This window comes from Tiliqua scincoides, chromosome 3 (assembly GCF_035046505.1).
Source record: "Tiliqua scincoides isolate rTilSci1 chromosome 3, rTilSci1.hap2, whole genome shotgun sequence".
NCBI classification, from domain to species: domain Eukaryota; kingdom Metazoa; phylum Chordata; class Lepidosauria; order Squamata; family Scincidae; genus Tiliqua; species Tiliqua scincoides.
In genome coordinates, this window is record NC_089823.1 from 25389497 (window position 1) to 25410712 (window position 21216).

The 21216-nt window shown below is 43.4% G+C and overlaps 1 protein-coding gene across 2 annotated transcripts in view; it reads right to left on the bottom strand.

Moving 5' to 3' along the window:
- Positions 1-16774, bottom strand: part of LNX2 (ligand of numb-protein X 2) — a 95351-nt gene extending 78577 nt beyond the window's left edge. For both annotated transcript variants that reach the window (XM_066620680.1, XM_066620677.1), the window contains exon 1: positions 16559-16774. The gene's annotated coding sequence lies outside the window, so the exon portion shown is untranslated. The remainder of the gene's footprint in view (positions 1-16558) is intronic.
- Between the last annotated feature and the right edge of the window lie 4442 nt (positions 16775-21216).

The window sequence follows — 21216 nt, forward strand, 5'->3', positions numbered from 1 at the left end:
CATCATGAGGCATCTGGGGAGAGAGGTGGCCGTAGCTGCGCTGCTCTGCTCAGCTGCATGTGCTGCCTGCTGACTTGCTGCTTTTCTGCAGCTGTGAATGAGGTGGGGGGGAGGTGGCAGAGGTGCTGCATCTCATCAGCACAGGGCGCCCTCCCAGCAGGCTTCAAACTGGGAGGGAAGTGTAAGTACAAGCAGTTCAGCACTTTCCTCTGCTTGGGAAGGAAGCAGCCAGCCTGCTCTTAGTGGGGGGGGGGGGTGTCCAAATGCCCCAGCCTGCATCCCTCCATCTTGCCTGGGGGGAATAGGGGTGGCACCTGCACATTGGGGTATATGTGTGTGAGCAGCTCCCATTTACCTTGGGGTGAGCTGTAATCTTGCTCAGTGTGACTGCAATCCTTTCCACACTTTCCTGGAAGTAAGCCCATTTGCCTATATAGGTTTGGGGTCTGTGTCAGGTTGACCAAGGATCCTCACCTTTCTCTTTTTCCTCCCCCTTCAAAAAAGAAAAAACCCACTCTTGATGGCTTTGTTTCCAAAAATTGATTAAAAAATAAAATACCCATTCTTTTTCAGCCATCCCTCTTTTTCCTCCTGCCTCCTTGGGGGGGGGGGGGTACTCTGTTGGCTGCTATTGTAAGACAAAAGGCACAATCCTAGGTAGGCCTACTCAGAAGTAAGTCCTATTGTGTTCAATGGGACTTACTCCCAGGAAAGTGAGGTTAGGATTGCAGCCAAACAGTCTCTCAGTAATTTGCAATTAGCAGATACACACAAAACAAAGTCTTCCCCTCCCCCAGCAAATTCATCACTTCCCCCCTCTCTTTCCAAACTCCTCCTGGTGTGCTGCTAACAAACTCAGGGCACATTCCTAACCAGGTCTACTCAGAAGTAAGTCCTATTTTGTTCAATGAGGCTTACTCTCAGGTAAGTGTGGTTAGGATTGCAGCCTCAAAGTGCTGGCAGCTGTTTTTTTGTTTCTAGTTTCTGGGTGTATAATTATAGCACCTTCATCCCTATTTGGGGGATAACTGAGGTGAGGTGTTGTAATGGGGAGCCATGGCCAATGGCCACAAGGATCAGGGGAGCTGCGGGCCAGAAAACTTTGAGAACCACTGCCTTAAATGAACATGGTGACTCCAAGAGCTTATAAATATCAACACACAGTTCTTCAAAAAACCTATCATGCAGCTAAAATATTATGGAAAATACATTTTAAGATCACAGTTTAAAGTCTCATCATCATTCCAAATAGAATTGTTAAATTATGTTAGCTTGATAATTTTAAACAAAGGTGTTTTTTTAAATTAAAAAGATTATAAACAAAGGTCATTAAAGATACAGAAACTGCTAGATTAAAAATTGTGGAAAACAGACTGCTCATCACTGAGCAGCTAATCTTTTTTCCTCCCAGACTTCAGAAAAATACAGGAAGGGCAAGTCATTGGCTGCCCACTGCACCAATTTCAAGCAATTTGTGGATTGCCTCCTTCACTTCTAAAGCAGGAACTGCACTGCATGCATTTTAAAACTTGTTATTATGGAGACCAATTCAGTGACCACTACAGCTATAAAAGAATTTCTGGATACACTTAAATCAATGGCAAGATGCTCCTATTGATTTTAACAGAATTATCCTTTGCTCTTCAGGAAAATCAGAGCTTAACATCTTAATAGAGGGCGGGGAGAGAGAAAAAGCATTCTTTACAAATCTAAAAAACCCCATTTTATAAGTGTTCTGCATGTAGACGGCCTCTTCAAGATTCTCCCCAAGATCGGATGTCCACCCAGGCTCCTCAGCATCATCAGATCCTTCCACAAGGACATGAAGGGCACTGTTGTCTTCGATGGCTCCACATCAGACCCTTTTGACATCTGAAGCGGAGTGAAGCAGGGCTGTGTTCTTGCGCCAACCTTGTTTGGAATTTTCTTCGCTGTCCTGCTGAAGCAGGCCTTTGGAACTGCAACAGAAGGCATCTATCTCTGGACCAGATCAGACGGAAAGCTCTTCAACCTCTCCAGACTGAGAGCAAAATCCAAAGTCCAGCTGAAATGTCTGCGTGACTTCCTCTTTGCCGACGATGCAGCTGTCACTACCCACTCTGCCAAAGATCTCCAGCAGCTCATGGATCGTTTTAGCAAGGCCTGCCAAGATTTTGGACTGACAATCAGCCTGAAGAAAACACAGGTCATGGTTCAGGATGTGGACTCACCTCCCTGCATTACAATCTCTGAGCATGAACTGGAGGTTGTCCATGACTTTGTGTACCTTGGCTCAACGATCTCCGACACTCTTTCTCTTGATACCGAGCTAAACAAGCGCATCGGTAAAGCAGCTACCACGTTTTCCAGACTCACAAAGAGAGTCTGGTCCAACAAGAAGCTGACGGAACATACCAAGATCCAGGTCTACAGAGCTTGCGTCCTGAGTACACTTCTGTACTGCAGCGAGTCATGGACTCTTCGCTCACAACAGGAGAGGAAACTGAGCGCTTTCCACATGCGCTGCCTCCGACGCATCCTTGGCATCAGCTGGCAGGACAAAGTTCCAAACAACACAGTCCTGGAACGTGCTGGAATCCCTAGCATGTATTCACTGCTGAAACAGAGACGCCTGCGTTGGCTTGGTCATGTCGTGAGAATGGATGATGGCCGGATCCCAAAGGATCTCCTCTACGGAGAACTTGTGCAAGGAAAGCGCCCTACAGGTAGACTACAGCTGCGATACAAGGACATCTGCAAGAGGGATCTGAAGGCCTTAGGGATGGACCTCAACAAGTGGGAAACCCTGGCCTCTGAGCGGCCCGCTTGGAGGCAGGCTGTGCAGCATGGCCTTTCCCAGTTTGAAGAGACACTTGGCCAACAGTCTGAGGCTAAGAGGCAAAGAAGGAAGGCCCATAGCCAGGGAGACAGACCAGGGACAGACTGCACTTGTTCCCAGTGTGGAAGGGATTGTCACTCCTGGATTGGCCTTTTCAGCCACACTAGACGCTGTGCCAGAACCACCTTTCAGAGCGCGATACCATAGTCTTTCGAGACTGAAGGTTGCCAATACAGGCATGTATTTAGATATGTAGGTAAGCAATCTGTCCCACTGCATCTTTGCAGCATAGTTATATTTGTAAAAGGAAAAGGATAAACATAATCCAAAATCTCTAGTACTAACATAGGGAAAAGGGGAACAGAGAAGTGGGCCAGGTAATGCTAAACTATTATTTAGTCCTATGTGAACAAGCCTCTGTGAGGCAGTCTTCTTCTTTGCATACGAAAAAAGGAGTTTTAAAAAGCTTGTGCTTGCATAAGAGGACGGCAGAATCAGACCCAGCAAGCCCAGCATCCTGTTCCCACAGTGCTTAAGCAGATGCCCCTGCCGTCTCTGCCCCGCCTCCTGGGCCTGCTCCTCCCCTCCCTCCCTCCAGTTCTGCCCCCTTTCCGCCCTATGGGGGGGGCAACCTGGAGGCCATACTCAGCACTGGGAGCTGTCAGTGGCCGTCTTCAGGTGCTGAGTGCTTTATAGCATTTTTGTACAGCCCAGATTGGCGGTGCCAGCAGAGGGCCTGCGACACAGCCAATAGGACTGGGCTCTTCGCGATAAGAATAAATGATTTCTAGTTACTGGCCAGCTTTGGAGCACAATTCTGTGGGACATTCCCTTACACAAGTCCGACTGAAATTGGATGAAAGCAGCAAAGAGAGCATGCCTGCGACATTCTGATTACAGAAATGAATTGATTCTGATAACACAAAAGGCAACAAACACAGGACTTGCCGTCTCAAACTGAATTTTAGAAATGATATGTTTCTAATTGTAAAATAAATAAATATTGTTGTAAGAGAGTGGCAAATCAGGCTTCTGGGCTTTCAGAAGCATAGAGGCCTGCAAGAGCTTTTGAAAACTGACAACCTCATATTGAAGCAGTACAAGTGTGATCTACAAATATTAAAACATCTCCATCCTGAAGATGGAACGCTAGAACCTCTCTCAAAAAACAATGTTACTGAACATATTACTACTTCGATCAGTATTATGCTCCCCTCAAAGGTATACTGAAATTCATTAAACAGACATCTTGACATTGATTTAAACAGATTTGCACAGCTCTTGAGAGGGAATGCTACAATTTAATGCACTACCAACTACTGCCATTAGAAATGCATGCTTTTCTAGAAAGCATACATTCAAAACTCCATTGAGCTAGAGCAACTAGTTCCATTGTTCCTGAGATCCTAGCTTTAAAAGTATATCAGAGACCACACTTTATTTTGATTATGCTCTAGCCAGATTTTTAAGTTTATTTTGTTGATTTTACTGGGCATTTAAGCATACCACCACCACCTGGAGATCTGCTAAGTGTCTAAAATTTGGACAATTTAACTTGGTCAACTCCATATTTCTAAAGGTCAAAAACTCTGGTTTCAAAAAGCCCATTTGAACATATAATATCGGTTTCCTGTGCAGGAAGCATGTTTTACTCACAGAGGGCAAAACATGGGTTCTCTGTCATGTAGACAGTCAGAAGGCACTTTCCTCTGTATTTGCACCAGTTTTGAAACCTTGTTTGCCTACTCCTCTACAGCTAGTCATTTTTTCAATACTCTGACTAAAAGGTTAGTCCCAACTAGATACATTTTCAGAATCAGAGAAGGAACTTGGGAGCTTCAAATAGGGGTTTTGTGGCAGATCCCATTTCTTCCCCCTAATGTAGAGCTAGATGCAAATCTTGATTGCCTGGAGCTGCCCAAGTAAAATCTGGCTCTGTTTTGAAATGCCTTCAAAACAAAAAATTCCCTATGTAAACTCTTAGGCAATCCTTCCAGACTTACCACTATGCCAAGGCAGTGAGGAAGGCTCTCCCCCTTCTTCCTGTTCACATTATTTATTTGCTTTATTTTCATCCCACTTTTCTCCCCACATGGGGACCCAAAGTAGCTTATGCATTAGGAGGTTTGATTCACAGAGAAAATTGTAATATTGCACTCAGAAATGTGCAGTCAGGAGGCAGAGCTTCACCAAACCCAAATCAAAAAAAGCACAAGGACCCAATAAGTAAAAACAAAAACTATCTTGCCTTTCTGAATAGCTCCTTTCTTCTCCAGCATAGTCAGTGAGTTAAGCAACACAAAAACTCTCTCTCACACTATGATAAAACAGGAAAGCAGCTAACAGCCAATTTGCCACAATCATTGCTAGCTTCCAATCAAAAACAGGCAGGGCAGCTGGGTTTCAATGAAAAAAGACAGGGTGTCTGCATCAGCAATCACTGGGGAGGCAACAGGCAGAGTTGCCTCTGTTCTGTTCTTTGAAAAGCCATGAAAAAATAGGGAGCTTGCACAAAGGGATTGGGTCTCTAAAGCACTAGGGGAGGAAGCTATCCTGTTGCCTCAGGTGGCATGTCACTGAGCTCTTCCTAGCTCTGAGAGGGGGAAGAAGAGGTGACTTTTTAAAATTTATTTCCAGGTGTGGGGAGAGAGAGTGTGTATGTGTTTCAAGGACGGTAAGATCCACTGAGCTTAGGGGAGAAGGGGAGAGAGTATTCATGTGGCTGTGCCTCCCCGGACCTAGACCTCACTGCTTTTTATCTGGGAATGTTAATAGGGCATTCTGGTAGTTTGGAACTTTTCTCTAAGGATGTTTAATATTGCAAATTTCATAGATCTTACTTAAAAATACATATACATAGGACACCAAGTTATCAGTTAATCGTTTCTCACTTTAGCTTTAAACCACCTTAATAGCAATATAAAATTAACAGGTAGATATGCTTGCCTGTCACAATGAAAAAGAATCCTACTTTAAAAGTAATCTGTAGAACAGCTAGCCCTTCATGCATAAAATTTGGCTTTATTATTAATTAAGTGAGCACAAATCTCTGTGATAAGAAGCAAGCAATATAAAGATGATCCTAACAGAGAAAATAGAAAAAAGGTATTCTGCCGCCCCCAGCTTTTTCCAACCAAATGAAACCAGTGGGGTAAAAAAGCAACATTTACAGCCTCTGGCACGTATGTTGTCAGGGCAAGTTGTACTAAGGATTTTACCAGCATAGCATCAAAAAGCATAATGTTTCACCAGCATTGGAAGCAGCCATGAAGCACAAACATTTGGATGGGGACTCCAGATGTCTTCCCATTTACATCAGCCTTTTTCTTAAACTCTGCCCATCCTGGAGGGGATTATCTTCTAAGAGGGATGGGTTGCCTTTGTCGGGTGAAATCTATCAAGCTTTGATGCTGTGCAATGGGGTAACAGGTAGTATTGCTAGATTCTTTAAAACCCTTGGTAAATTTGGAAAAAAATTCTCACAACTCCACTAGCAAGTTGCATTGGGGGGGGGGGAGGCTGAGGAGGAGTGCATAAGCCCACATTTACCAGACTGCTGCTCTAGAATACAGAAATTTGCAGGGACATGGCTAGGTCACCAATTGTATCAAATACCTTTTGGAGACACTGTGAATTAGGTCTAGAAATGAATGGAAGAGACATCCAAGTGATGCACTGCCATTGTCACCAACTCCCCATATGGCCACAATGGGGGGGGGGGTAGTTTAGTGACATGCAGAAGATCCCAGGCATCCCCAAAGCATCCATATTTTTACATCGTTAAAATATGCAAGACTCAAGGAATTGCTCACACACAAGTGGATCCATATAATACACCTTCTTGGAAGCGACCAGGCTACAAGGGTTAATAGCAAATTAACAAGTGATCATTTTTCATGGCATGATGTAACAGTTCATTTTTAATTGCATGCACAATCATCTTTTGCCTCATCTACTCATTCTGAATGGTAACCCTTGAATCACTTTTTTGGGTGGGAAAGGAAGATTCAAAGTTAAAAAAAAAAGAAAGACGCAAACCACTTACAACACACATCATCAACAGAACATAAAATTATCCAGGCTCATTTAACCAGTGAAAGGTTTCCTGACTGTAGATAAAATAATCCAACTGCAATTGAAGGCTTCTCTTATGTGGGAAGGCAACCTTCTCCTGTTTACCTGTGAAGGAACTACACCCTGCATTTTCCGTTTTAAATATCTATGGAATAGGTGGGAGAGAGATGAAGGAACCTGTGTGCTTCTCCTGTAAAAATATATGAGTGCCACATAAGAACATAAGAACAGCCCCACTGGATCAGGCCATAGGCCCATCTAGTCCAGCTTCCTGTATCTCACAGCGGCCCACCAAATGCCCCAGGGAGCACACCAGATAACAAGAGACCTCATCCTGGTGCCCTCCCTTGCATCTGGCATTCTGACATAGCCCATTTCTAAAATCAGGAGGTTGCGCATACACATCATGGCTTGTACCCCATAATGCATTTTTCCTCCAGAAACTTGTCCAATCCCCTTTTAAAGGCGTCTAGGCTAGACACCAGCACCACATCCTGTGGCAAGGAGTTCCACAGACCGACCACACTCTGAGTAAAGAAATATTTTCTTTTGTCTGTCCTAACCCACCCAACACTCAATTTTAGTGGATGTCCCCTGGCTCTGGTATTATGTGAGAGTGTAAAGAGCATCTCCTTATCCACTCTGTCCATCCCCTGCATAATTTTGTATGCCACACCATCCCAGGGTGCAATGGAAAAAGCTAAAGGAATGTTAGTCCTAAATTATTAACATTTTCCAAGCAATTTCCTAGAGAGGAAAAACCCTGAACTTTGCACTGGGAATCTCTACACGGATGAACTTCATGGTTTGGATTGTTCCTCTTCCCTTGTTCACTACCAGATGCTCCACAATGAAACAAATACTATATTTTGCTGAGTGAACCACACAAAGTGGGCGTGTCACACTTGCAGTCCTCAGGTTACCTTTATCACTAACACACCTTCTTTGCACAAGGACTTAGCTTCTTTAGCTCACAGGAAGTTGTATGCTTTGCATGTAGAAGGACACAGTTTTCAATCTCTGGCACCTCCAAGTACTGTAAAGAAAATCTGATCCAAAACTCTGGAGAAGCCACTGCCAAACAATGTAAATGCAGACCTAGATGAGCCAATGGTCTGATTCAGACCTGCATTGCATTCCGTTGCCTAACCAAGTTATTTACAGAATTAATATTCTCTGAAACTTGTCTTTTCATCAAAAGCAAGTTATTTAAAGACCTCTTTAAAGGGACAGAAAGGGCTAGAGGATCCCTTTATAAATCAAGTAGACAAAGAAGTATACTTTACTGAAGGTACTGAATAAACTCACCAGAAATGAGTTTGTAAATTATCCCAAGTACTTTTAATGATCCAAGCAGTACTATAGTAATCAAACCACACAAAAATTTAACACAATGCGTCAACACACTTGGGCTATAAAGCAGCTAAACTTCACACACATGATACCATGATTTAACATTTCACAAAAGAGCTATACCAGCTCTTATCAAAATATTCACACTTGCAATTAATGATATATGAATGCTTGCAACACTGGGTCCAAAACTAGTACACATTACTATGTCTTTTCACACTGTGCTCTACCATTTACAGCACATAATTAATCACATTTGAAATTATTTAATTTTCAAATTTACAAGGAGCTGCAATTTATACACAACAAATACCATCCATTTAATAAGGGAACCAAGAAGCATGAACATCAATTATATCTCACTAAACTGCTGCAAATCAAATTTAGAGAGAGTTTTAAATAGCCAAGCAAATGGTTACTATGCCAATTTAGACCTTGCCTATCCACACCAATTTGGAGGAGCAACCCCCATAGTAATGTATGAATTAGTCCTAATGGAACATACAATCATGCTGGTTCATAAATTGCTGCAAGAAGAACAGGTTACATCAGTGCTTCCCAAAGTGTGGGTCGTGATGTGGGCTGTTCTGTGCATCGTTGCACAGCTTTGGCTCCAAATGGGACCCATTCCAAAAGCCCTATTACTTACTGGAGTCTCCAGTGGCCTCTCCAGGCCCAGCAACCCACTTTATAGCCTCTGTGGGTCTCAGAATGGCCCCCAGAAGCCTCTGTAAGCCACTTCTGAGGCTCATTCTGAGGCTTGCAGAGTGGATCACCAGACCAGGAGAGGATTCCAATGCCACCAGAAGCATCACAACACACCGCAAAGGATAAGGTGGGTAACGACACTGCAAAGTTTGGAAACTCATGAGCTACATAATGCTCTGTTGGTATTCTGTACCCATCTGATCCTGCCCATTTACACTACAGCTGGAATCACAATGCATTGATCCACCAGTTTTGAAGAATGTCCTATTACGTAAATTAATAACAGGATAAAGGCAAGACAAGACATATCTACATGGCATATCTACTGACATATCTACGTGGGTGCGTCCAATGCCCTTAGGCGGCAATCCTATGCACACCTACCTGGGAGTAAGCCCTATAGAACACAATGGTACATCCTTCTAAGTCAACATGCATAAGACTGCACCCTCAGTTTGCCGTAACAGAAGGTACATATGGTTAAAGCATAACTGCTCTACCCTCATATAAGGTACAAACATGCTGACCCAGGATGTCTGGATCATGTAGCAGGAAAGATGGTATTGATTTTAAAAATCAATAATTTAATCTTTAATTGATTTAAATCAAGTTTTCCCATTTAACCTATTTTTGCTCAGCCTGCAGGGGTACACATTTGGTCGCGTATATGCAACATTGGGCAGAAATGGTTTAATAATGTATATTTTAATTGCTATACAGTATTAAAATATTCTTTTGTTCCAAGCCAGAATCTTAATACAGTCAATTCTTGACATCTGCTGGGGTTAGGTTCCATTTATGCATATATAAATCTTAATCAACTTTAAAGCAAGGGAGTAAACCCTACTGAACATAGCAAGACTTACTTCTGAGTAAACATGCATAGGCGTGCACTGTAAGTCATTGAGTCAAAGGCTACATGGAAAAAGTGAGTATGAAGAGGGACTTGTATGCAATGAGAGGGGCAACATCAAGCAAGTGTTCAGGGACGCAATTCCAAAAAATAAGGGACAGCAAGGGAGGACAGACTCTTTTCATGGAACAATAAAAAAATTAATGTATATATGCTTACAGAGAAGCAGGGGAAGGGAATAGTGAATTAACAGATTGATGATTTGCTCGTTCTGTTCACAGGCCAGGAAAACAAGGTAATTCTAAGACTATGGCAAAGACCCGAAAGACTGTAACACTAGTTCCATGAGCCCAAAGAGGCTTTATGCTAAACCAGTGGTCCCCAAACTGTGAGCCGTGGCTCCCCAGGAAGCCACAGAAACCTCACGAAAAACTCACCACCATACACAAAGTATAGGATTGTAGCCTTAATGGGTAGCCTTAACGGCCCAGTAGGTCAAGGGAACCACCAGTTTAAAATGTTTGAGAACCAGTGTGCTAAACCATAGTTTGAAGCTAATTTGTGATCCCAATACGGAGGGCAAGAATAAATCTTACTTTGTTGGTTTTGACGGGTTGCTGCAAGCCACAAAGTAAATAAGTAAAACATATGGAGGGGGGAGTGAATATGCCAACACTGGGCTCATGCTTGTTGCATCTATCAATGGTTTGGCGTTGCATATAAACGCCAAACCACTGATCAGTGTGTATGGATGGAGAGTAATGGATTAAGTTTTAAGAGATCCTAATTACTAGATACAGTATCATACACAAGAAACCCATTTCCAGCAACTCTGGGGCTAAGGTCCTTTAAACTAACTAATCTAAAGCAGTCCTATAGATATAATTACACCAGAGTTAGTTGTTGGATTGTTGCCCACTAGCTTAATATCCTAAACTAGTAGATCTAATATTACAAACACAAAATACCTTAGGTTTAGGATTACACCCCAGGCTGTTTCACATTCACTCATGCGTTACACCACACCACTGAAGAGTCCTGCGTAGCTTATGTACTCAATTTCTATTGGAAGGAAATTTGTTTCAACGGAATCAAAGCAGCATATGGCACAAGCATCTTTACTGGGACAGCTCAAACCATCCAATGTTACTTCCTAAGCCTTCTTGATCTCCTGACTGATTGTATGCTTAGGAAGTATAAAACATCAACAAGTCAAAAAAGAATTGGGAAGAGACATTCACATTGATCATATTGATTATTTACCAAGATGAAGAGTCTAGCCTGGAAGAGTCTCTCTTCTTAACAGAAGACCAAATGTGTCCATAATTTAGAAATAATTTTCAAAAACAGATTGTCAAACATACCTTTAAGCTAATCTGCAACAGATTTTTTTTACTGCGCACAAAAGACAGAACGAAACCCATGATATAATGTAATTAAAATAAGGAATTAAATGCTCAGAAGTGCTTAATAGAGGATTTCTACAAAAGCAAACAATCAACAGCACTGAGCATACATTAGTAACTGGGAGAAAAAAAGAGAGAAGTCAGAAGAGACAGGCCATATCTGCTCTTGCTACATCTAAAATAACACACTAATTATTTTTACCTTGTTGGCATTATTTAGTAAATAATCAAAATAAATACTAACAAGAGAATAATTTTCCTGGTATACTGTGTGAAATAGTCAGAATCTTACATGTGTTACAGCTTCAAAGGGCAAAATGCCCAGGAGAAAAAAGTGATTGCAAAATTCATTATTCAGGCAAGCACAACTGAAGTTCCCAAGAAACTGTCTGAGTGAAGTGCCCCAGGGAAAGTTGACACACAGCTCTGGGTTTCTTTACTAAGGCTGTACAACCTGAATCCAACTCCTGTAACAGGGGCTCACTTGCAGCTGTTCTGGCTTCCACCCACCCACACTCAGCAATTCCATTCCTTTTCACATGTTAGAGCCCTTTTATAGAACTACATCAGGAGAACAGAGTGACAGTTCAGGCTCTCAGAAAGAAAAATGCATCTGTACCCAGACTACTGTCACAAAACAACATCCATGAACATGCTGCTGACTGGAAGCAGGCAATTTAGGCTTAATAACCATCTTCAGCATCTAATGACAGGTGAGCTGAAACAGCAGAGTGCTCTTTCAAAAGACAATGAGTGAAATTTTGCTCCATTATGGCCAATGGGAGGACTGCCATCTATTCCTTCTCTTAAGATTGAATTACATGCTGTGCTGCAAACATGGGGTTCCCAAATTCCAGTGCCAATATGGGGGAAGAGGGTCATTTGGAGGGGTCAATCAGAAGATGGGAAGGTAAACTCTTCCTCTATATGTCAGGTATCCCCTGCAACCTTTCTCTCCTAGCCAGTTTTCCCAAGTCTCCCCCCCCCCCCCAAGCTGGACTCAGATGCTGGTAATAAGTCCATCTGCAAGGTGAGGGAAGGCCAGGAGGAAACATACACCTTCTCCTTGGCAAACATCCCCAGCTCTTGCATGTATTTGGAGAATTGGTTAAATGGAAAGAAGAAAAGGAGCTGAACTCAAAAAGGACATAACTGCAATTTACAAAGTTATTACCCTGTATTATGCCGCACAAATCTTGCACAATTCTCTTGCTCACTATCTTTTAAAAAGCATGAACAGCATAATCCACAGAAACTGTAAGGCAGGGCTGTGCAGTCATTACCAACTCTGCCTCTAACTCCACAGCCCTGCTCAGTCAAAAGTAATTTTTGGGTGCAGGTAGAGGTGGTACCAACTCCACAGTACTGTCTTAAACAAGATACAGTACCCCCATATCCATGGGTCCTATATCCACAGTTTCAGTTATCCACATATCAAAAATGCAGGGGAGGGCACCAGGACACAGGCTGTGTCTATTGTCTTGTGTGCTCCCTGGGGCATTTGGTAGACCACTGTGAGATACAGGAAGCTGGACTAGATGGGCCTTTGGCCTGATCCAGCAGGGCTCTTCTCACGTTCTTATGTAAATATTTTAAAAGATTACAGAAAGTTCTTCTTTCTTCCTTTAAAGTAGATCACAGCACCTCACCCAATGGCTCTCTCCAACCTGAAGACACTTTGGCGGATGTAAACAAGGAAGCAGTTGACCAGCCCATTACTCAGACAGGATGCCTTTCAGTCCCACCATCTACAGATACTGTATATAAGATTTGCTAATATCAGCAGTTTGGGGCATCAATGGAAGCTCTTGGAATATGGAAGCTCTTTCAGTCCCCAGCAGATATGGGGAAGGTCTACTCTACCACTTTATGCAACATTGGTGGAACTCAGTACCACAATATGTTGCAACTGCAGCTAACATAAATAACTTTAGACAACAGGCATATGAACACATGGTTTTTATTACTATTGAACATGTCAGTCAAGTACAAACTCCAGGTGGAGAAGTATAATGACTCCAAACCACAGTTGCCAGGGATTACCATCAAGGTATGAACATAGCTATCATTGCCCGATAGTGACATTCCCCAAGGCATCACTGTTTCTAGTGACGGTAGACAGAACATGGGCCATTACTCTGATATGCTTGATAATCCTTGCACTAAGAAAGACATACTTTTAAGCTAGAAGGGGGAAGAGAATGAATAAAGCTTCTCAGGGATATTACAGAGTGACTCAAAATGTACACACATTTTAATTAGCTCTAATTCATACATACTCTATTATAGAAAACACTTGAACATCTAAGGGAAGCAATCGAAGAAACGTGCAGGATCATCACAGCACACACACTGGTGGATGTCTACAGATCCCTTAGTCAACAAAGTAAGTGGTGTACAGATGCCAATGGGTAACATTTCCAGCACTTGTTCTAAATTCATTAACTAATTAATTAACTGGGTCAAGCAACTGCTTCTGAAAACACCATATGAAGCATATGTTGAATTATAGTGTAATAAATTTGACACTATAAAGTGTGTGTACATTATCTTCAGATGTCCTGTATTTTATTCAGTATTTTCATTAGTGTCCTTGGGGAGGAAGGAGTGTGCTGATGAAATTTAATGACACCATGCTGTGCAGCACTGGTAACAGAAAGAAGGTTTAAAGTCATGCAGAATAAAATAGATGACCTTAGGAACTAGAGCAATTTAAAACGGAATTAAAAAAAAATACAAAGTCATGTCTTTGGGAATAACAAGAAACAACTTTCATATTCACAAGAGACACCCAAGGACAGAGGAAGAAGACGTGGGTATCTTGAAAAAAAGGGCCATGATGAAGCTGAAAAATAGATGTTACAATTTGTGAATGGATCGAGCAGGGCATTTCTAGCAGGAACAGGAAATTTAAAACCACTGTAAAAGGCCATTTGGAATCCTGTCCAATGTTGATCACCTATGTTCAAAAAGTACAAATAAGACTGCCTTATATTTCAGCACAAATAAAGAACCTATCTTCCAAGCAAAGGTTTGGACTGTTAAGATTAATCTGAGAAAGGACATACTTGCAATTTAGCCTACAAATTCAGGTCAGAGCTCAATGCCTTACATGTGGAAGGTCCCAGGTTCAAGCACAAGCTTCTCTAACAGGATCTTAGTCTGCAGGTCAGGGGAAGACCTAAGCTCAGAAGAACTTCAGCCAGTCACAGGAGACTGTTTGGGGTATGTCAACTCAGGGGTCCAGCTGAAAATAAACAGTAACATATGTTCATGACAAAAGATGATAAACTCCATAATATACGTGCATCAGAAATAGATACACTCAAGAAACACACTTCATTGTGGTTTCTCAGTTACAACACACTGATATGAAGTGTTGTTAATTCCGTTGGCTGTTGTTACTCACATCCTTGCAGCTAGGAACTGCAAGCTACTTCTCTGTTACTGGTTTACCTTGGTTCAGGCTCCAGATGCTACTAGGCCTAAACTGTACATATTCATGACATGAAGTAACAAAGAGACCAGCCTGAGCATAAGGACTTCCCCAGTTTGAATGTTGCCTTGGCCATGAATTCATTAGATGGCCTTAGGCAAGTTACTCCCTCTCAGCTCCTCACTGCAATAAGGGGAAAATACTACCTACTTACATTACAGAGTTGTTCCAACATCAAGATATACATGTAAAGCTGCTGGCTCTGCATGTCTGATTCTAACCTTGTTTGTTCTTGCCCTTGGCTTCAAGGCTGCAAGATTTAACTTGATAACCTTAAGGGCCTTCTAATCTTTTGATTCTGATATGGTGTTCTACTACCATCATAAAAACAATTTCTCATTCCTTTAATCATGGTCTCATTTGTTCCTCCCACTTTCTGCACTGCAGGCCATGCTCCTATGAGCTATGCCATATAGCCAAACCCAAGGCCCCATATCAACGTAACATAATGCAATGCCCTTACAAAGCTCTGAGGCTCAGACCTTGCCCAACCAGTGGCCCAACGTGGCGCCCATCACAGAAGCAGAAACTGACTGCATATTAAAAAAATGCACAAACCACCCAGCTCCTGTTTACCTTCTGGATAGATACCACTGTACAGTAGTTCAGTAACTTCTAAACTTTCAGCTGAACAAGCTCAGCAGGAGAGTAGTATGTCTGTTCAGGATTCATGCACTCACAGCCCACACCTGAACTCTTTGCCCTGTGTACACAGTCCCCAGCACCCGCAGCCAACAGATGGGTGATCCATTCACAAAAATGCAATGCTAGAAACCCTTGAATTTGAGCAATTTGAGCAAAAATGCAATGCTAGAAACCCTTGAGCAATCCCTTGAATTTTCTTAAGGGAAAAAAATCTCATTCCAACCCAATGCAAACTTTCATGGGAGTAAAACCCCCATGTGAATATGTGAATGAAAATAAGAGTCCCATTAGCTGAGCACCACAAACCAAATATGACAAGTGGAAGAGCCCATAGTACCTTCCAACTGTAAAGACCATCAATATACACACAAAAAAGTAGACTGAAACAGGGGTGCGTATCCACCCTAGTAACCAACCATGGTCCACCTCACACACTTTTGGGGACCACTGCTCTAAGAGATGAGTGGTTGATCAATCATGATAATAAATAAAGGGAGAATTGTGAATCATTGGAAAGATAGGGAGAAAACCTCTCATTACTGTATATTTCATCTGACTTGTATTAACACATCCAATTTCTTTTTGCTCAAGGAAGCATCACTGTTAATACTACTTCCAGTCTAATGAAAATAATCTAGAAGAATGACTTGCAGAAAGAAGCCATCACCCCCCCCCCCGTCCTCTCCCTGCCCCCCATTCCTGGAGGATTACAGGGGCCGATTCCCACTCCATCCCCAGGCAACACGGGAGGGGGGGAGGAAAGAGAGAATAATCTCCTGTAATAACAGTCATCATCTTCTCTGCTGACCCGAGGGCTCTACTGAACTGTTTCTGTGTGTGGTTATGAAGCAGGCAATTGGAACAGGGATGCCCGAAGGAGAGGCGAGGCAGAGCTGTCACAAGCCTGCAGGCAAAGCCGTAGATGGAAGTGCCAGCCAGAGAGAAGGCTGGGAAAGGTGCGAACACCGAGGCTTCCTGGGCAGCGAGGAGCACAGGGCAGCACCCACTGCAGAGAGCCCGGGGGATGCCAGAGCAAAGACTCTTGAAACCGCAGTGCCCCCCGAGGATGGAGGGAGAGGGGGCTGGAACCGGTTCCGAAAGCAGCTCAGAAGCCCATCTCGGGGAGGCAGCCCAGAGGTTGCAGCGAGCCAGATCTGTGCACCAGCGGACGGAGGAGGGGGCGGCTGCCCATTGAAGTTACTCACCCTAGCGGGCAGGAGCTCCCTTCTCATGGCACCGTCCCGTGCATCGTGCTCCAAAGGTCGGGGCGCCAGCAACAAGAGGGGGTGCGCTTCGCCTCCCCACCGTGCCGCAGCTGTGGCTCTGCGTGCAGCTCCTCCTCCTCCTCTCTCTGCCCGCTGGTGGCTGCTCCGCGGCGACTCTCCTGGGAGGCAAACTCCGAGCAGGACTTAACAAGCGCGTCTCTCTTGGCTGCGTTGGGGACTCCTCCTCCTCGCACTCCTCCCCGGGGCTCCGGTGACGGCGCGCCTCAGCCATTCAGGGTCGCCCCAGAGCCGCGGGAGGAAGCGACTGCCACCTATGGGAGCCCGGGTGGGGCGGGATCCGGCGGCTTTCTTTGGGGTTGTCCCTGTCACTCGCCTGATTCCAACGCTGGGCTGCCTACCGGGGGCAGGGGAAGGAAGGAGGAGTGCAGGGCAGAAAGAAGGGAGAAGGCAATCCAGAGGGATGAGGGCAGGAGATACAAGCTGCAATCCAGTACACACTTTCCTGGGAGTAAGCCTCATTGACTGCAATGGGGCTTGCTTCTGAGTAGACACGCAAAGGCTTGGGCTGACAGTAGCTGTTCAAATAATCTATATTTAATAATACAGCTATAATAATATAATAAATAATACAGCTATAATAATCGGTACAGCTATAATAATCGGTAATTATAACAGCTGGGGTAAGTTATGGGATGGGAGTGATCAGGGGATTTGTCCTTTAAATAAGTTAGTAGCATTTTTATACCTGGGCATTGCAACAAAGTGCAGGTGGTTTTCAGTTGAGAAGGCTAAATAACGATCTGGGATTCTGAACGTTGGAAGCTGCCTTATGTTGAGTCAGACCATCTGGGTACGAGTCTTTTCCAGCCCTACCTGAAGACAGGAGGGAATGCATCTGAGACCACCTAATTGCACAATATGTGCTTCACCAGTGAGCTGGAGACAGGACGACCAGATGCAATGGAGGACAGAGAGCCCCATCTTATGCATGTCTACTCAGAAGTAACTCCCATTAAGTCAGTGGGGCTTACTCCCAGAAAAGTGTGGATAGGATTGGGCTGAGTGCCTATACCTTTAACCATGGTATAGAAGAGGGAAATTTGGCGGGTGCAGCTCAACATGGAAGGGTTTAAAAAGCTGCACCTGTCAAAATTCCCTCTTCTGTATCATGGTGAAGGGTATAGGTACTCTGTCCTCCCTTGCATCTAGTCACACTGGCTGGAGCCCCTCCCCAATTTGTCTTATGAATGTCTGGATAACGTGTTGAGGACAAACAATAGGGAAAGACTGAGGTATGAGGAATTTTACTGAATGAGTCCAAAGGTACATTCTGGTTTCCACAGTGACCAGCTAATTTAGGAGGCTCCATTTCATTATCATGGCTAATCCTTGCATATAGCCCAATCTTGCAGGTTTACTTGGAAGTAAGTCAATGAAAATCAATGAAACTTTACTTTGTGGTAAGTAGTATGTATGCATAGGATTGTGGGCCTAATTCTCAATTTAGAACCCAAGCCTAGGCATGACTACTTGGCAGTAAGGTCGCCAGTTCGAGGCCACCGGCAATCCCTGTGTGGGAGGAGGCCAGAAAGTGATAACAGACTGCAAAAGTTCCATCTGAAATGTTGTGTGGTTCTTTCTTGATAGAACCTTTCTTCAATTGTAAAAATCCCTATGGGGATTTAAACAGCCTGCCTATGTAAACCGCCTTGAATTAATGTCTGAGGAGAAATCTGATGACCAAGAAAGGCGGTATATAAATACATGTAATTATTATTATTATTATTATTATTATTATAGTCAATGGGGCTTACTCCCAGGAAAGCATGGAGAGGGTTGCAGCCTTAATTGCTAGCAGGCACTGTTAGTAGCTCTGTATATCTTTCGATTGCTAGCGCATTGGGGGGTGGGTTGTTAGTTGATCATACTAGAGATAAGTAGATGTGCAGCGCAGTCCTATGCACATTTACACAGAAATAAGTCCCACTGTGTTCAGTTGGGTATATGGGCCTTACTCCAAGGAAAGTATCTGCAGGATACCAGCCATAGGCAAGCCACTGTAACTTAAAAGTACCTGTATCTGATTAGGAAACATAGTATCTGGGCAATAACACATATATTGTGACCATAGAACATCATGCATACTGGCAATTATGGAGCAAGGACTGTAGAAAATACAATTAAAATGTTTGCAGAACCTTTTGCTTTCACCTAGACTGAGGGAGTTCTTCTCAATTGTCCTGCTGTATGACTCTGTGATGGGTGTGACCATGTTTTGGAAAGATATAAGGGCTGATACAAGATTATCAGTGCTTTCATAGAAGCACTGACTTACCATAATAACAGAAATGCAGCTACAGAAAATGTATACTCCTTGGGTGTAGAATCAATTGTAAGTGTGTGTCTTAAAGAAATATTTAATGCAGGCTGATCTATAATCTTTAGAAAGAAAGTAGAAGGGGATTGAGAACTAAAGAGTTGAATACAGTTCAATAAAAATGTTTCCACAGGGAAATGTGAGGAGCTGCCCTAGCTCCCCTCACCAGAGGCAGCAAAACTATACAGAAGGAGCTTGTGATTGATTGCTTGTTTCTAGAATTTTCTGATACATCAAGATTTAGAATTATCTACCTAGAACTTACTGGTCTGATGTATGGTGAATAGAGTGTGAGACTTGCAATTCAAATGCCTGAACAAAATTTTACAAGGGTCTTACAAAAGTCACTCTTTGAAGGGAAAATTTCACTGGTATTATTTTTATCAGTGTCAAACTCTAGTAAACATTTTCTGGACTGCATAATTTCTAGCATCTGGTGGTGGGCTTCTTTGTACATAGATAAAACAGTATGTTAGAGAACTGAGCCCTAACATCTTAGATGGGGGGTGGGGGGTGGAACCATTCAAATGTGCCATCACCTCTGGCAGCCTGAAGTGATCCAGGTCAGGAACAACTTCATCATTTGCTTCTGTGAATGCCTATACAGTGGTAATGCAGTGACAAGAAAAGCTGTACCTTCCATCATTTTTCCTGCTCTGCAATTTTATTTTGGCTGCAATCCTATACACACTTACATGGAGGTAAATATTGAATTCAATACAGTATTTACTTCTGAGTAGGCACCCCTAAGAATGTGCTTTGAGGGATTCATTTTAATCATTGTGTGCTGCTGGCTGTTATAATAAGTTAGTTTACTTCACAGAAGAACAAAAGTAGGAAAAAATATTTAAAATAGCTTCCTTAAAGGTACTAGAAACTGGCTAGTGGCTGCTTCATACATTGCAAAAATAATGTGAGAATGTGGGGAAACTTCCCCTCTCTCACATACAGAATCCTGTGGCAACTTAGACTGTAATCTTAACCACACTTAACCTGGAAGTAAGCCCCATTGACTATAAGGGAACTTACTTCTGAGTAGACATGCAAAGGATTGAGTTCTTAAAAGTCTGTCCAGATTTACAAAGGCAATCACATGAATGTTTACACAGAAGTCAGTTTCACTGTGTTCACTGGGACTTAACTCCTAATTGTGTACAGAGCACAGTAGTCTTGGGGTACTATTTATTTATATCCTGCTTTTTCCATGCCGAAACATACTTATGTTGTAAGTGTACTGTAAGTTTACTGTCACTGAGGCTGCAGTACTATCCACACTTACCTAGGAGTAAACCCCTTGACTATACTGGGACTTACTTCTAAGTAGATATGCATGGGATTGGGCTCTGAAACAGTAACTGGGTCTCTCTCCCTGTAGCAGTGATCCACTGTAGCAGTGACCTGTCAATCACCATGACAGTTGCTGAGAGCAGTTGAGAAGTTGTAAAAGGGGAGTTGAGGTGAGTGGATAGAAAGGATGATTCCTTACTTCAGGAAGAGATTTTTGGAAGATTTAGGGAAGGCAGTTAGAGCTTTGGATCTGGCTGTTTTGTTCAATTTGCTGATAACATAAACAATATTTGTACCACTTACATGGTCTCTGCTGTCTGTCCAGTCCCCTTGTCCAGGCCCCACATTACACTTATCTAGGAGTAACTCAATGGAGCCTTCTTTTGAGTATACCTGTGTAAGACTGTGCTTTTACTGTGGCAGAAACTTCCATTTGTGAGGGGGAGTTTATGCCATGGTAAATAAACCTGTTCATCTTCAGTCAGTGCCACAAGACTTGTGTCTGCTTTGTGGAATGCAGCACCATGTTTAGGGCTGCTATCCTATCCATACTTACCTGGGTGTAAGCCTCATTGACTCTAATGGGACTTCCTTCTGAGTAGACAGGCACAGGATTAGGCTCTGAGGCTGCCATCCTATTCACACTTTCCTGGGAGTAAGCCTCATTGACTGTAATGGGACTTAGTTCTGAGTAGACAGGCATAGGATTGGGCTCTGAGGCTGCCATCCTATCCACACTTTCCTGGGAGTAAGCCTCATTAACTGTAAGGGGGCTTACTTCTGAGTAGACAGGCATAGGCTTGGGGCCTGAGGGCCTCTTCGCGCCTTCCGCGGGGCCAAGGGACGCGCTGCCCCACAACTCCGCCGCCAGCCGTGAAAGCTCCGCCTCCTCCCCCTCCCCCAGGAGTCCCGCCCCCCGAGGTCCAGGCGAGCGGTTGGTGGAGCGCCGGCCGTTGCTCCTCCGCGCGGTGGG